Below are 17,452 nucleotides of genomic sequence, written 5' to 3'. Positions count from 1 at the left end.
TCCATTTTCTCTGTACTCTATTTCCTCTGTGATCATTAAAGTTAATTTTGCAGTTGTAGTCTTATCTAAAATAGGTGTTATGTTAAACATGAAAATGGCAGTTAGGAAGCTGTTTCACATTGAGAAGAGATTCTTCTTGGCCTTGGCTATGAACAGAAATGGACTCCAACTGTGAAGTTCCACCACAAATGGCAAGGGAGGTTCTTCAGCCTAATGCTCTGTTAGGAAGATGCCATTTTAAAAAGCTTCCAACTCCCTTTTCTTAGGCGACTCCTTCTTTGTGAGAAATTTTGTCATATGATCAAAGTCTCCATTAGGTATTCTGTTGCTTCGTTACCACCACTCCCTTGGGCAGATTGGTTCTCCTGGATTGTAGTCAACGCTTCATCCAGGTGAAGGGCTTGGACAATATACAGTGAAGTAGATGCCCTGAAAACCTTCAGTGAATGAGAACTGTAAAAGCTCTGTGCTGAAGTTTTAACTCTTTCAGATTGGTTAGACCGTTTGCCTAACATATGTTACTATATTTAGTATCATATTTCCTCTCCCCTCCCCCTCTTTCTCTGTGTTTTCTTCAAATAAAATTATATGTTTCTAATGTCACATAAGCTAAAATTTAGTTTTGAAGATTGCTGCAAATGTCACTGAACAATGGACATTACGTGCAGGAAAACAACCTGATGTCAGGAAATATAACAATCAAGGGACTATTTTTCAATGGCAATAGCATTTACATTACATTACTTACTAACGTAAGTTTTTGTTTGTAGGAAATGTGCCATCTTTTAAGGAAAGGTGTAAATAAAGATGATTCTGACCTTAATTAATTTTAAAAAACGTATTCACCGCTTATATAAAACATAGATTTTTAGGAAAGAAGCACTTCTGTTGATCTTCCAGATATATATTATTGCTGTGCTTACTTTGTAAAATAGGTGCAGAATTCATCTAAAGGGAGAAATTTGCTTAAAAGCTGCTTCTTTTCACATACAATTTTAAAAATGCAAATACTTTGGTATGGTCAGTAGTTTATCTGCCGCATTAGGCTTACTGTTAACATAGTTGAATTTTACAATATATATTTTCTGCATGGATAGGGTTATATATTGCTCTTTCTCAGGCAACTTTTGGGGTTACATACTTTTTATCAGCATTGTTTAATTTGTCCTTAAAGGAAAAAATCACACTGCACATAATGAAAAGTATGAGGCTTCTGTTCAGCCCTAAACATTGGACCAGTCTTATGGCTTGTTTTTGAATGCCAGTCACAGGATGCAGATATCATGCAATATTACATATTTTTCCAGGGCTGGCATCTGGCTGCTCTGTAGATTCCTGAGGCAGTTCTGTTAGCAATGTTGAGATGCCTCCAGGTCTACCATGTGATTAAGTTGCAGATGGAGTACAATGCTGTAATGTATTACAGTAAGCCTTTCCAAAGCCTTATATCTGTCTGTTAGATTTTTAATTGGATGCTATATAAATATATTTTGAATGATTTTTTATCAAAAGTTGTTTCCTGTGTTTAAATACTAGCTGAGAAAAAATCAGTGGTGAATTTAAGACAATTATTGAGCAAGTATCTGATTTGGGAAATCAGTATCTGATTTGGGAAAGTGCTGTTTCTGTACAAATATGTCTCAGATATTTAAGGTATAAAATGGAATTGTTTCAGATTATCCAAATGTTGATATTTATAACTTCTGTAATGTGAGTATGTATTACTTACAGCATCTACTGAAATCTGGGAGATTTAGATTAAAGAGACTTTTTTTTAGTTCTAGATAAGTGCATGTGTAGCTAATCCTGTACTAAAATGGCAAACTTTTCCTGAGCATATCCTCACTGCATTTTATCATACTATTTAAGAACTATTAATTCTTTGTCTTCATAACAGTCTCAAATTAATATTTGCATAAAATCCTTCAGATCATTTCATTATTTTGTTTAATAGGCTCTCCCTCTTAAGATTACAGCCTTTTCCAATAAATTGCAAATTATGCAAACAAAGTACGCCTACTTAAGTTTGGCAATTTTCATTGCCAAATGACAATTGTTTCACTGTTCATTTGTTCAAAGGATTACTTTTTAAATTAGTGAACTAAAATGAAAAAGTGCATGTTTCTGTTCTCTTGTTTGTAACCCATAATTTTCCTAAGGCCAATTTAAGGTATATTGTCTTTTAGAATGACATTAAATTAGACCTCAGTCATCTGCTTCCTGTCACTTTCTATTATTTTGTACTTGTTCATCAATCCTTGGGGGAAATCAAAGCCTGTGTGGCTCCCATTTGAATCTGCATAATTCCCAGTGATGGCTGGGTCAGGAGGTGCCTCCCCATGATATTTAAATTTCTACCATAACTAGAGCCATTAACCCTTCAATGACGTGGTCATTCCAATAATCTTGTTAGTATGTATTGTGTTAATCATTAGTGCAAGTAAAGTATTTTAAATCTCAAATTTAATTCCAAATTATGATATTTTGATATTAGTAAGAATCTTAATGGATTTTTATAATACTTATAATGTTTTATTCATGTATGCACTTATTCTTAAGTACATTCTAACTACATTTGACAGCAATTTTTATAAAGATCCTTTAGTCTTTTTCTTCTCAGTTCTGAAAATTATTTAAATGTATTAATTTGGGTTTTTAATATACAAACGATATTTCTCCTAGAAGTTAAATTCTGGTTGTACTTAAGTGCCACTTGTAAAACTCAGAGTAACCAGAGTAACTGTAGCTACCTACGGGAGGCAGGGAGCATGTTCTGTTTGGTAGTTGTGATGATGCTGCAGCAGTCTATAGGTGGAAAAGTAAAGAACTGCCATCACATTGCACTGACATAACTGAGCAGACGGGCAGAATTAGCCACTTCAAGAGGAGGAACATTGCATCTGCCTTCGATATTCCTCAAAGGTCTGTTAAAAGCTCCTCAGCCAAGAATACAGGTACTCAGGTGCTGTATTTCTCATGATCAACCACCAATAACCAAAACCAGTGAAGGGCACAGCTGAACATGACACACCTTGCATGTGCTAGTCTTACCACAGCAACAGAGTGATGGGAAGGTGTAGAGGAATCAAATACATTTAAAGATGACAGTCCCTTAAACATGGCTGAGTAGAAGAGATGGGGAGGATGAGGTTTTTTACTAGAGCAGTAAACATCTGACAGGGAGACACACTGAAAGGTAGTAGCACTTTGTTATTCAGGAACATGGCATGAGAACAGCTGATCCTTCAACTGAATGATCATATCCAGTGAATGCTTGTCTATATGTTTCTTGTCCTGGCTTAACTTTACAGTCTTTATCTCGGCTTCTACTCTGAATGCCTGGGAAAAGGCGTTTAGTAGCTTTTGCAAGTTTCTAGATCTAATCATATGCATTGATTTTATAAGATGCTGTGGAAAGTTCAGATCCTAATCTTGTTGTTAATTCAAGGCCAAGTAGTATTAATTATAAAGTGCGGTGCATTTGCACTCTCCGTGAAGGCAATAAATGCTGGATAACAAGTGGTGGCGGAGTTTGAAAAGCTCTACTCCCTTCTGTCTCCAGACAAAGTAAATCATTAATGTGTGCCTGGCTAGGAATCGTTCAATCCACTATTCTCTGAATCATACAAATCTGCTGAGAAACAAGGTTTTGAGACCCTATCCCAGCATCTTTTTTTGCAAGCATCAGGTCATCTCATAGATCTCAGTCAAATATCTAAGTATTATACCATTTTCACCTTTCGGTATGGCTTTTACCTTGTTCAATGTATTGACAGATAAAATCTTTCAGGAAATGAGATAAATAAACACTGAACTTCTCTCATGTACACAAAGACCTGGATTCTTCTGTGTATCTGGTTTACACCGTGGGGCTGTCAGGGAAGATGGTTATAGCTCTTTGATTTTCCACGTAGCCCCAGGCCTCTGCGTTGCTTTAACCTATGCCAGCTGGCAGTGGTTCTCTAGGGACTGTTGCAACATGGGTTTTAGAATTCCCTGCACTTTGTCTATTCTTCTTCCCCACTTGAAGCACAGAAGGCTGCACACACAGTGGACAGTAAACAACCTAGCTACAGGGCACCCTTATCAGGTAGTTACAGTACGACCCTGTTTCTCTGGGTCATGTGGATATAATGTTGGAGATACCAGACCAGAAAGAAGAAATATATGGAAAAGTGTTTATGTTTTTTGTCATGCCGTGCTGAGTAAACGACTCAAGAAACAGTAAGGATCACAGTCTTATTTTTGGAGCATATCCTCCATGTGCTTCTTGGACTCACTCCACTTTGCAGTAGGCAAAAGAAGGAGTTAGTGTTGGTCAAAGAGCAGGTAGGAACACCCTTGCACTTTAGTAATACATGTATCCAAATATACTCCAGCCTCTTACAGATAAGATAAAGGAAACCAATTGCTTCATCAGATGTTTTTACCAAAAGGACTTGGACAAGAGCTAGCCCATCATGAGCATCCCAGCCATTTATACTGTAGGTCTGACTTTTTCCTTTGAAAGGATCCCGTGCAATGACTCCAGATAACATACTAAAATCTCAAGGCATTGTAGAGCTGGACTTGAAACAAATAATGTTATTTTGATTACTGTGATTGGAGGAGATTCTTCCAGTATTTTACTGTCTGACCCAGATGCAAGAATTTCCCAGTTTTCAGTTAATGTGAGGCTCATGGACCTGTGTGTTTGCTCTATCAATAGAGACTTCATCTTGTAGCGACTGCTTCTCAGTTGAGAGTCCTGCAGTGTCTTTGGCTATGGCATTTCTAGATGTTTCAAATACACTTTATGATGTCAACTATCTCAATTTTTTAAATAGACTTGATTTGTAGATGTGTTGACACTCCTCAAAGTCTATTGCTTTTTATGTGTATTCAGCAGTTCTAAGGCCTTGTTCTCCAGATCTGCCCTCAGTATGGTTTTTTGTTGTTGTTGTTGTTGTTGTTGTTTGTTTGCTGTTTTGGTTTATATTTTCAAAAATGCCAGGAGAGTTTCAGTTAGTACACCATTATTTTAAAAAAAATCAAGAATACCTGGATAATTTCAAAGATAAAGTATCTCACTGTGGAATATTCTGTAATGTAGCAGGCAAAGGTGTAAAAATGCATGATGAAGCCAGGTAAGTCAAAATAAGAGCACATTGTTAACTGCACAGATAATTAACCTTTGAAAAAACTTATCAAAATATGTTCTTCATTTATCAGTCAAAAATTTCATTTAGTTTTGATATCTTTCTAAAATATATAACTTTTAGCTGAGTACTGAAATTCCTTGGTGGTTTTGTTACTTGACATCTTAAGAAAGAGGCTATATAATGCCGTTTACCTTGTAATTTTGTAGACTAAGACATAGATGGTCTGTAAATTGCACCTGTAAAAATAACCTCATTTGTGCATCAATCAGCCAGAATGCAGCAGATCCTCCAGCCCTCCTCAGGCCAGGCACTTGCTAGATGGAGAACTAACCCTACAAAAAACAGCACTTTGCCCATTACTTTTCTGTGAACAGGGAGAAAAGAGTTGGCAGCAGAGAATACTGGATAGAGTACATAAATTCTTGCATTTCTGATTGTGACAGTTCTTGAACACCTTTTGCTGGCTGCTGAGGGTACTATTGAGTTGTGAATGGATCCTACACGCAAGGCAAGGTAAGGAAGGTAGAGGGAGAAAAGAAGATGATGACTGTAGCAAAGGGTATCGTTAAGTCATCACAATGGTGATAGTATTTAAAGAATTTTAAATGAAGGTGGCCCAGAATACGTTTTAACATTAAGGCCCTCAGTTTATGATTTGGGAAAAGTGAGTGGAATTAGTTGATTTCTTATGACATGAGCTTCCTTTTTGACCTTGGGGAAGCCATAGTACTCCTCGTGCTAAATGAGAATAATAGCACAGGTCTACCTTGTGTAATCTGAAGAGAGCTAAATAAAAATGGGAAGATGTTGGGATATAACAGAATGGAGTATATAATGGCTTAAGATTATGAGATCTAATATAATACAGTGGCTAGTTCAATTAGTTTTCAGAGAAAAGCAAAATGAGGTAATACCTGTGTATCTATAGAAATTATGTAATCCAGAAATATAGTACTGCAGAGGGCTCAGTATTGTCTTTATTTAAATTCTATTGCCTATTTTGGTGTAATACGAGAATAAAACGTTCGAAGTATAATAGATTTGCTTATTTATGTTACTTTTTCTGTGAATGCAAACCAATAACCCAATATGCTTCCAAGACAAGTTTAATAACTGATTTTCCTGGCAATGCTTAGAACCTTTCAAGATAAGCACACATGGAAATATTTGCAGAACGATGGCATCAGTTCTCTTACGGAAGTAGACTGAAGCTTGATAAGGCTTGTTGAATCTTTATTTGGTAGATTTTCTCATAGAATGTGGGAATGGTCCAAAGTAAAGCCCTGTGATTGGCAATACATTTATTTAAACTACAAGTAGAGGAGAACAGAAATTAGACATATTCATGGTAGATAGGTCTACTGATGGCTTTTAAACTTGGAGGTCTGAATTCAACCCTTGGATTTGGAAATCCCTGTCTATCAGAGATTGGATGGCATGACTCTGTACCTGATGTGTTTGATTCATTTTTTTTTTCTTAAACACCCATTCACTGTTGGAAATAGGTGTAGGTGTACCGTAAGTTTGACACATTGTGTGTATTCTAAATCCCTTATCTGATCCTTCCCTGCCTTGCTTTTCTGTCATCTTTTACTTTCATGCGTAAAATCCAAACTCTTTGCTTCCACTTTCCATCCATTTCACTTTCACTAAGAGCATATAAAGGTGGCAATGAGAATTCTAATTTATAAGAAAATGTACATTTTTTGCAGCTGAATATTTTCTTATCTTTTCTAAATATACTAGACCCTGTTGCTTATTTGTTAATTTATGGATAAAATTGATGGAAGACTTGAGACAGTAGGATGCCTTATATAGACTATAAAGATTTAAAACAGGAGGTAGAAGTCCATTCCCTCGGTATGGAAATGCTTTCTTTTTATATTAACTCTGAGATAAGCATTTTTAAAGAAAAAGTTCAAAAGATCATTTCAGTTAAAAATAAGAAAAAAAGAGCATATTTAAAAAATACTAAATTAGTAAGAATTACAGCTACTATGTGCATTTTCCTGCTGGCAGTATTCTTCTTCATTTGAATATAACCTTGGGATTATGTAGAAGAAATACAGTAACAAGTTATGGACATGTGCTTTGTAATTACCACGCTTGCCTTTTCTGCTGTGTTCCGGTATACAGGGTTGGGTTTTTTTTATTATTTGGCAGAACACAGATTAATGAAATGGTCATATTGAGAGAAGACTGGTAACATATTATATACAGTGCCATTATTTTCAGGTTCCAAATATCCTTTCCAGAAATTTAGTAAAGCCTACATTAAAACACTATGTACATGTAAGTTCTTTCCATTAATTGGAAAATAAATTTAGAAACTTGTTTTTGACATAATAATTTTGTTGTAATGAATATCTACATTCCTTCAAAAATTCTGGACCTTACAGTGAGGATTTGTTTGTATTTGTGAGATAGCACTTACTACACATCGTCTTATGCAATACTCACCTCCTCCAGAAAGCCACCTGTAGTTATAAGTGCAAAGTTTAGTTATTTTTAAAGAATTCAACTCCTATTCAGGTATTAAATAAAATAACTCAAAATATAATGGAAGTATTAAACCTTATAATTATTGTAGTTTCCAATATAATAGAATTGAAGTTTGTTAAAGATTGAGTAGGAGAAAGAATGAGAACAAATTGAGATGTGTTTTTCTTTAAAGCAAATAGACTTTTTATGTGTTGCAAGACACAGACTTTTTTTAAAACAAGTAAAAAGCTTAAAAAACCAAATGTGCCAGCTCTGACATTTCCTGTCTGATGACAACGATGAGATCCAGCCTGTTAAGGGCTTAAAATGAATGTCTTGTCTAATTTGTGCTCTTCATTTTTACTTCTTTCCTCCCAACTGTCTCATTTTACCCCACCTGTCACACATCACACCCCTACCTTACTTTTTCAGATTTTACAAGATTTGCCTTTTGTTTTTCCTCATCTTAAATGTGATCCAGCCTTTTCTGTTTAACTATTCACTTTACTTTTTTGCCTCTTCGTTGTTTAATTTCTTCATCTGTGTGCTATTTACTCTTTTATTTCTTAAATGAATTCTAGAACTCTTGGGGGAAAAATAGAACAGTAAATTTAAATAACATTGAACATAAATAATAAAAATATTAGTGCCTAAGGGCATGTATGTTTCCCTTAAAACAAAACAGTAACCACATGATGTCTTTATTAATATAGTTTAAACAAAACATTAATGGATTCCCTAGATGTACTATTTATGTTACAAATGTTTAAGATATTTATTTCCATTTTGTTAGAATTCTGGTATTCTTGTTAGAATTTTGTAAATTTTATGCAGCTGAACAACAACAGAGTTGTAATAAGCACTGGTAAGAGGTATGCAACTTGCAAGTCACTAGGCTTTTTTCCCATATTGATTTCTAATATCCGATATAAATTGGCTTCTCATAAATTGACTCTGATTATGTCTTACTTATTTTGCATAATTTCATACTACCTAAAACAAGTAATTCCAATGTTTATATATTGGGCATGAGTGGCTAAATAACTATAGGTAGTCTGTACTATTAATTTTATTAACTACATTTGTTTAATAACCTTTGGGTCTGGACTTGTGTCAAAATATCCTATGCCTTTGAATATTAAGAAATTTTGTTAAAACATCTAAACCACTGAAATAGAGATGCAAATGCCAGAAATGTAACTTAATAAATAATGATGTCAGTGATTGATCTGAAATTTGATTGACTTGCTTGAGGAGATGGTTAAACCATATAGTCTTAATTTTTTAACTGGTTATAATTGACAATAATTGACAATTGAATTTAGTTTCTTTTTAACTTGTTGAATCCTTACTTTTATAGTTCCTTCCATTTCTTTTTATTTCAAAAACATTTATATCAAAAACATTTTTGGCTTTACTTTAAAGAGGGCACTGCTTCTTTCTTGTTGTGATAATCCTGAATTTTATTTTTTTTTCCAAATATCATTCCACATTTTAATTTAAAATTGCTAAATATGTTCTGTAATGCTGCCTGTCACACATTAATGTCAGTGACTCTAAGCTATGTTTAAGTTATCCACTGGCATCTAGTAATTATCCAGAACCATGAAATACAAGGCAATATTCTCTGATGTGTAAAATTTCAGTTCTGTATCTAATTCTTCAGTCTTAAACACATCTAGAAAAAAAATCTCAGTTTAACTTTTGGTATTGAATGTTTTAAAGTTTGTGAATTTTTTTCCTCATAGGTCCTTTAAATCTGAAACCATTGTAGTACAAACCAACTTAAACATATGTCCAAAATAAAATGGTGTGATGATGAGCACACAACATATGTCACACTGTAAGCATGCTTATGGCTGGCTCTGCTGAAACTTCTTTCATAATTTATATTGATTTCTTTAATGTGTTCTCTGAAAAGGTTCTTATGAAAGTTTTAAACTATATCAGAATTAATCATAATATATTTTGCTGGTAGGGATTTTAAACAATTGAATCTCCATTACACATAATTTGTCTAAATCATTGATAATTTTCATCTTGTAACATGCTGAAGATGTATAATAGCAATGCTGTAAATGACTATAACATGAAGCTCTTGCTTCCTTCTAAACCTTATTTTCTGTCCTCTGTTTTGAGATATTGCTTCATACCAAATGCAGGCATATAGACACAGTGTATTGGTATCAGACACAAAGTATGTGAATTCTGATACCTTTTCATCAGTTGTACACCAAGAATTCTATTTTTTAAATGATATCCTGCCAGCTTTTTCACAATCCATTAATTCCTGGATCAACATCAGAAGGAATGTCAGAGCCGAGTGAAATTCTTGTAAGACACAGATGTCAGGATCAAAAGTCAGAGACATTCTCAGAACAGCAGGGAAGCATGCTTGTTAGACCTTAATCGTAACAATTAGTATCTGCCATGTGACATTCTCTATACCCTGCCTATATTTCTTTTAAGTTCCAGGCATGCTGAAAAGAGAAAGTATTTACTGAAGTTGGATAGAAAAGTACATGGGCTATTAGTCTTATTTCCCTTTTTGCCACTATTTGCCAACTTTTCTGTAGTGTCTTACCCTAAATGGTAAAAAAAAATTGCATCACTCTAACTTTAAATTGAAGTAATTTTACATTAAAAGTATGTAATTCTGTTCTGAGAAGAATCTATTATGTGAAGGTATGCCTTTAATGTATATGGTTGATGATTAACTAATCTTCAAGGAAAAGGCTGCTGGTAACTAGATTTATCCACATTGATATGTAGTTTGCCTTGTAGAAAAAAATACTTGTGTTCTTAAGAGTTAGTGGTTAGCATTATGCATAATTTATAAGTTTTGGTTTTTGTTGTTTTTAACCATCCTAGCTCTGAATATTTTACTTAAGGAATAATAATCTCAGAATAAAAAAAAAGAATATTTTTCAGTGCATTAGACAATAGAGGACACTGAAATGGTTAGACTCCTTTCTGCTACTGTATTACATTACTGTATTGGCATTCTAAGTTCAAGCAACCATTTCAGGAACAGACATGTTTGCAGGCCTGTATTTGTCATTCTTCAGTGTGGTACGCTATAGGCACATTGCAGGTTATTTTTATCACAATTCTTTATCCTCTTTCTTAGCCTTCCTTTAGTTATTACATTGATACAGTAAAAGCTGTCAAGCATGCAAACAAAACTTTCCATTTTGGTGTAGTGGAAAAGGGTAAGAGAGAAAAGGGAGAAGAAAAGTGTCCTCAAAGTGAAGAAACAGGATCTTTGAAGCAGTTTGAAGTGTTAATTAATATTAAAACTTTATGTGATAGACATAACTTTATACATATATATCATATATATAAATAATAGTAAATATAGCAAGTTGGCCTTCTTAGAGATGGGGAAGTTAAGTAAGCTACCAAAAAAAGCTAATATTTTCTTATGCATTTGAGAAAAGATAGAGAAAAGTGCAGTGTTAGGGAACAATGAGAGTGGCTTAAGGAGTCTTACTGTTCATCTCTAGATGAACGAAGAGATTTCACTCTCTAGTCAAGCTGGAAGGAGTTGGTCATTTTGGCTGTGGAATTCAAAATGGCTGAATAAAAGGTTTTGAGGAAGAATTTGATGACTAAAATCAATCAGCAGAGGGAGGAGGATGAAAATAGAACAGTGAGATTGAGAAGCACTCAAGAAAAGATTACTGTAGACCAGGGCAACATTTTCCAGTGCCTTATATCTCATGAAAGGAGGGGAGAGGGTCTAGAATGAAAAGGGATAGGCATTTCAGATAATGACTTTAAAGAGTATGAAGATGGAGAATACTGGGAGAGAATGGATTATGCCAGTGTTAGGTTCTTTATAATAAGAGAATAAAAATATTGTTAGACAAAAAGGTGAAGTATAAACAGTAACTTAAGTTTGGAAAGATTAGGTCACAAACTGGTCAGAAATTTCAACCTCAGAAATGCAGAATGTGGTGATAAGTCATAGGAGAACAAAATAATGGGAGAAGATTATATCCTTTAAAATTTTCAGTGAAAAAAATAAGATCTGAAAAAGAATAAGAAGGTAGAGAGCGCACATGGGGGAGACAAAAAGGAGGAAGGGTTTGACAAGTTGTAGATGGGAGAAGAAAAATGAGACTGGTGACCTCTTAGTTATCTGCAATAGAAAACAGCAGCTTTGAACTGAGAATCTGGCCAAGCTATAAATAGAAAGAGCAAATATGTAATGGGGATGATTTACACCTTATCAGTATAGAAACAAGAACTACACTTTGTACCAGAAATTTTATGCAAATTGCTGCCTGCGTGTCTATATTCAGTGAGCTAAGGCAGGTTCTGTCTTACAGAATGGTTGAGGCTAGAAGGGAGCTGTGGAGGTCATCTCGTCCATCCCCCCTGCTCAAGCAGTGTCATCTAGAGCAGGTTGCCCAGGACCATGTCCAGATGGCTTTTGGATGTCTCCAAAGATGGAGATGTCACAACCCCCCTGGGCAACCTGTCCCAGTGCTCAGTCACCCTCACAGTGGAAGTGTTTTGTGATGTTCAGATGGCACCTCCGGTGTTTTGTGCCCATGGCCTTTAGTCCTATCACTGGGTACCACTGAAAAGAACATGGCTCTGTCCAGTTTGCACCCCCCTTCAGCTATTTATAAACACTAATAAGCTGCCCCTGAGCCTTCTCTTCCCTAGGCTAAACAGTCCCACCTCTCCCAGCCTTTCCTCATATATGAGATGCTCCAGTCCCTTAATAATCTTCGTGGCCCTTCGAGGGACTCTCTCCAGTATGTCCATGTCTCTCATGCACTGAGGAGTCTAGAACTGGATACAGTTCATCTCCCTCCCGCTGTAGCCTTCTGTGATATTTTACAGGCTGTTTTTCCCCAGTATGCCATGGGCTGTAGCAGAACTTGCCATCTATGCTTTTTAACTTGTGAAATACATTCAGGTGATATGAAACAGGAGATTTTTGTTTCTAAATGCACATTTAAACTTTATAGACACAAGTGTGCTGTGGAGCTGTCCTTCTTCATACGATGAAATGTGTGCAAAAAATTAACTATTTTATTTGTCTGCATTTTGACTTAATCCCTGATGTCTTAGGGATTTTGGCTACACATAAATAGTAATAACACTTTATTCTTATATGCCACATATTTTGCATGTTAATATCTGAGAGGAAAATAGCAGCCTACAGGAAAGCCATTAATCAGAAGCACTAAATGCCAAAGGTAAAAATTAATGAATTCACTAATGGCTTTTTCTTCTTCTATCCCTGCTGTTATCATTCAGCTGCTTTCATTTATCTGCAGTTTCCTCACTTTTCAAGAGTATTTACACAAACATGCCCACTTTTAGCATCGCAAGCGTTTAATACTGAAATAACAGCTGCAAACAAGTAATGCTCTTGGGTGATTTGACTGGAAACATAAAATTACTGTCTTAGAGAGAAAACAAAGTCTGTGAGAAGCTAGAAATGAAAGTGTTATAACTAACCAGATATACCAGGTTTTCAAAGTCTATATGCATTACGCTGAAATTGGTGTATTGAGGCAGAGGGTTTGATCGATCATTCTTTGCTTTTGTCTGGTAAGAGAAATTCTACAGCAACTGCTAAAAAATTCTATTTATTTTCTATTTTTATTTGAGAGAGAAAGTGTCTTCAAACTGTGCATGTATGTGTATTTTTATAGTATTGAAGAATAAATAAGAGTAAATGAACAAGAAAGGAGAACTATGTTTTGGAGAGGCTTAATTAACTCACTCTTGATCGTCATCTCACCTAAAATACTAGCAGAACAACAGTTAGTTTAATGTACAAGTGCTCCATTTTTCTACCTCTAGGTTTTTGGTTATTTGGTTATAGACAGAGGTTTGTTTTCATTTAATTTCATTCCAGTTTTATGTCATTCAAGGATTTAAAAAAAACCCATGAAATGATAAAACCTAAGTTTTGGTTTGGTTTGGTTTTGGGTTGGGTTTTTTTTTGACACATAAAATATTTAAATACCTCCTGAAAATAACTTTTAAATCCCAAATTTAATTAACTTGATTGTAGTTAGTTCTGTAGTCTCTAGAAGCTCTGAACATGGACACACAGAAATGCCTTTAATTTAATGCTGAGAACGTAAAGAGCTTCCAATGCAATACAGAATAGCTATTTGGATACCCATTTTGTTGGTAAGTCAGGACAAGTGTATTCTTTACTTAATTCCATGAGTAACTTTTCAAGATTTGAAGAGGTTCATCCATTTAGGCCTCTTTAAAGATGCTCTGTGTTTCAGCTTTCCTAACTTATACATGCAGTTTTGTGTTTATATATGCATATGTATGTATATGCATATATACATATGTACTAACGAAAGTCCATCCTCAGCATAATTCACCATGTATATGTTACCATCTAGGACCAAATTATACTTTTTCTGCCTGGGAATGTCTTTTTTCCCCTCTACGGTCTATATAAAGACAAGATACACTAAAAGCAGTTAAGACTCAAAAGAGCATGAAGTAACTAAGGCGACTGGTGGATTTAAGGCAAATACTCAAGGTGGTTCTGATGTAAATTCTTCTGTGCTGAGGAGAGCCAAGGGGTACAAACCTGTTTTATTTTTACTTTTTGAGAAGCATACTGTTTAAAATGGAACTGGGCAGAGAATGAATTATGGCATTAATAGGAGATTTCGATATGTTTTTTAAGACATTGATTTCTAATATTTGTCTAGTCATCAAGTGCTTTGACTTCTGAAACTTTGCCATGAAAGTGGAAGTGTTCAGACACAATGCATGACAGAGCAGCTGAATTATACTTTTATGAGCTCTGAGAGCATGCAGCTTTTTGCATTCTCAAGAGCATTCTATATTAATTTACTTTTAGTCAAGAGTCAGAGCTAAAACCTCTTTTTACACTAACACTGTAGAGGTGTCCAAATCTAAAGAAGTTAATGACATATTGAACAGTTAAGGTAAGAGAGATCCTTGGGAGCCTTAGTTATTAATAAGTCTTTCAAAGTAATTAAAGATATTGCTAAAGGCTAGCAATATTATGATGATCAAATTAGATATTCTTCAGGTACTAACTGTACTGTCATTGATCTCTGACAAATATTTCTCCCAGCCCTACTCTTTAATTCTCATCAAACCACAACTTTTCAGTTCCCTCGCTTTGCAAGGAAGCTGTATGGTTTGTGTCAAGCATGACATGACATTAATTAGCCCCTATCTCAAATATTCTGGATAGCATTTGGATTTTCTGAGCTGGCTATGTTTTTTTGGCTTCTTCCAACTGAATGTTTGATTAAGTGTCCAACCACTGGCCTCTTTGAGCCTATTAAATGTTTTCTTTTGTCTTTTGTTGTTAACATCTGAGCCTTATTTGTCTGTCTTTCTATCTTTTCTCTCCCTCCTGTTTCCTAAATGTTTAGTGCCACTCAATTTCTACTCTTCTTTCGCTCTGCCAGTTTCTGTCATTGTTTCCTTTGCTTATTCTAGATTCCTTAATCCTTTACCTCTGTTCTTATTTTTTCCTACTACCAAATTTCTTTAGCTTTCTTACTGCTCCTACATACCCATCCTATCTATTATTCAGGTTTTGTAATTTGTGTATTGAACATTCTGCTGTTCATAGAGCATCCCATGCATTTGACCAGTAAATCTAGTACATACATTACACTGTTTATGACTTTCTAACTTCAAAGTTATCAATTAAATCTATGTGTTAAAAGCAGCTCTCACAAATTCTCAACTAGCAGGCATCTGCTTTGCACCCCTAGATGTGAATGGCAGGTCAGGATTAGTCCAGAGAATGTATCTGAGTTTGCAAGCTGTGCTCATGAAATTGTGAAAGAGATCTGCAAAGTAGACTCTGGAGGAAGAATTTTGATTCTTGTGAAAATAATAAAGCAAACCCCCAAAGGGGAAAGCTGCATCGAGGATACTGACCATAAGTAATTTTGAATGCCACTTGTACTCAGAAACTCAGGTTGCTAGAGAGGAAGGATTCTAGTGCAGGTTAATGAGAGGATAATCTAAATCAGCCCAATCTTGAGTATAGTTCTCAGAACTGAGAACTCAGCAATAGTTCTGAAATTGGCAGACATTTGGAATGTCTACTGCTCTGTTTGACTGAGTTATTTACCTCATTAACTGTTGTCTGAAATCCTCTACTGTTTATATTTTTATACAAATTCATATGCAGGATTCAGAACTCTTTGTATAAAAATCTTTACCAACCCAGAACATCTTATTTTCAAGACAGAAGTCATATAAATACTGGATGTGAGAAAGTGTGTCTAAGAGCCCTCTATATTTTGCCCAAGAAAAGTACTCATACACTCAGATATTCTATTCAAAGATAAAATTTTGACTATGGTAAAACCAAGTTTTTAGTGTCACTAAATGTAATTAATGCAAACTCAAAATTATGTTCTAATCTGTTATTAAAAATGGTGCTGGGAGAGAAACAAAGAAAGAAAGACTATAGAGAACTTTGAAACTAGAGAGAGTTACAGATCTCTTCACAACTGCAGAACACCGGGTGATTACATTAACTGCCAGCATTAACCACCTTCCTCCCTCATTTGTTTAAATGGGGGAATGTGTACATAAACCAAATAATACCTGAGGTATTTTGTGTCCATTTTATTGTGGGATGACTATTGTTTAGGCATTTAAAAAAAAAAAAAAAGACAGAAATGCAAAAAAAAACCCCAAACCTTGAAGTAAGCAAGAAAGAGGTGATGCTTTTTCATGAAGTGGTTCAAGATGACAACAGAGAAATAAGTTTATCTTTTAGGCTAAACCTAAGGAGGGGAGAAATGGATTTTATTCACTGTGAGTTAGACAAAGTATCCCACATTACATGAGCATACGCTAGCTTATTCTAAATTAATACTTGTTCATTTATTCCTACTATATCATGTGGCCTTATGAAGGGTATTGGCTTTCTCTACACACCTGGCCTCTCTCATATCCTTGCACTACTGCAGTTGCAGCTGTGCTGTTTTCACTTCTGCCTTCGCCAGCCCAGTTGCCCTGACAAATGCTTTGCTCAGTATGAAAAATTCTAACAAAGGTCATACATATTCAAACAATACACTTTTTCTGTTTGGTAGCCATGTTTTTCTCTCCTTCACACCCTTTTTAAAAACACATTTATTTCATGAAACATTCTCTTCATAAAAGGTGCATAAAATTATGGGCCCTCGGTTTCAGTTTTCCTGTCTTTCATCTAAAGCTTTTGCACCCTTTCAAATCAATCATCCTTTTATTTCATATCTTATATGTGCATGCTGTTCAGACAATTGACAATACACCTGAGCTTTCACGTCTAAGGCATTTACTTTATAGCAATGTAATGACAATAATTTCTATCAGGTTACTTCTGTTTTTCCTGCTGTAGTTCTGCTCAAAATGTGGTTTATATGGCACCTTGTCCAGGAGCGTCTAATCATATTAAACCTTGGTAGATTGCAAAGATGGTCTCTGATATTTTTTAGAAGGCAGTCAAGGAAACTGTTCGTGTTCTTTGTGTTTCAGTGGACAATAGTTCCTTGGCATTGTGTTTACATTATTATTCCGTATAACCCCAGCAGTAAGATGCTTGGAGGTTTTTTTGGGGTGTGCCACATAAAACTAGGGTTCTCAGTTATTAGTCATTTAAATTCTTGTACACCTGGCTCAGACACATAGCTGAGTACCAGGCAGTGTCTAGCACAGAGCTCGGGCCATATGCTCTAGCCAGTATCTGAGCAAGACCTTTTTTTCCTGCAATTGCACTGCTTGCCAGAAGTTGCTAGGGTGCCAGGCGTTGGAAGTGAGAGCAAAGAAACTGCCTTTCACTAATC

This window comes from Pelecanus crispus, chromosome 6 (genome assembly GCF_030463565.1).
Source record: "Pelecanus crispus isolate bPelCri1 chromosome 6, bPelCri1.pri, whole genome shotgun sequence".
NCBI classification, from domain to species: Eukaryota; Metazoa; Chordata; class Aves; order Pelecaniformes; family Pelecanidae; genus Pelecanus; species Pelecanus crispus.
Note: the sequence above shows the minus strand (reverse complement) of the source record.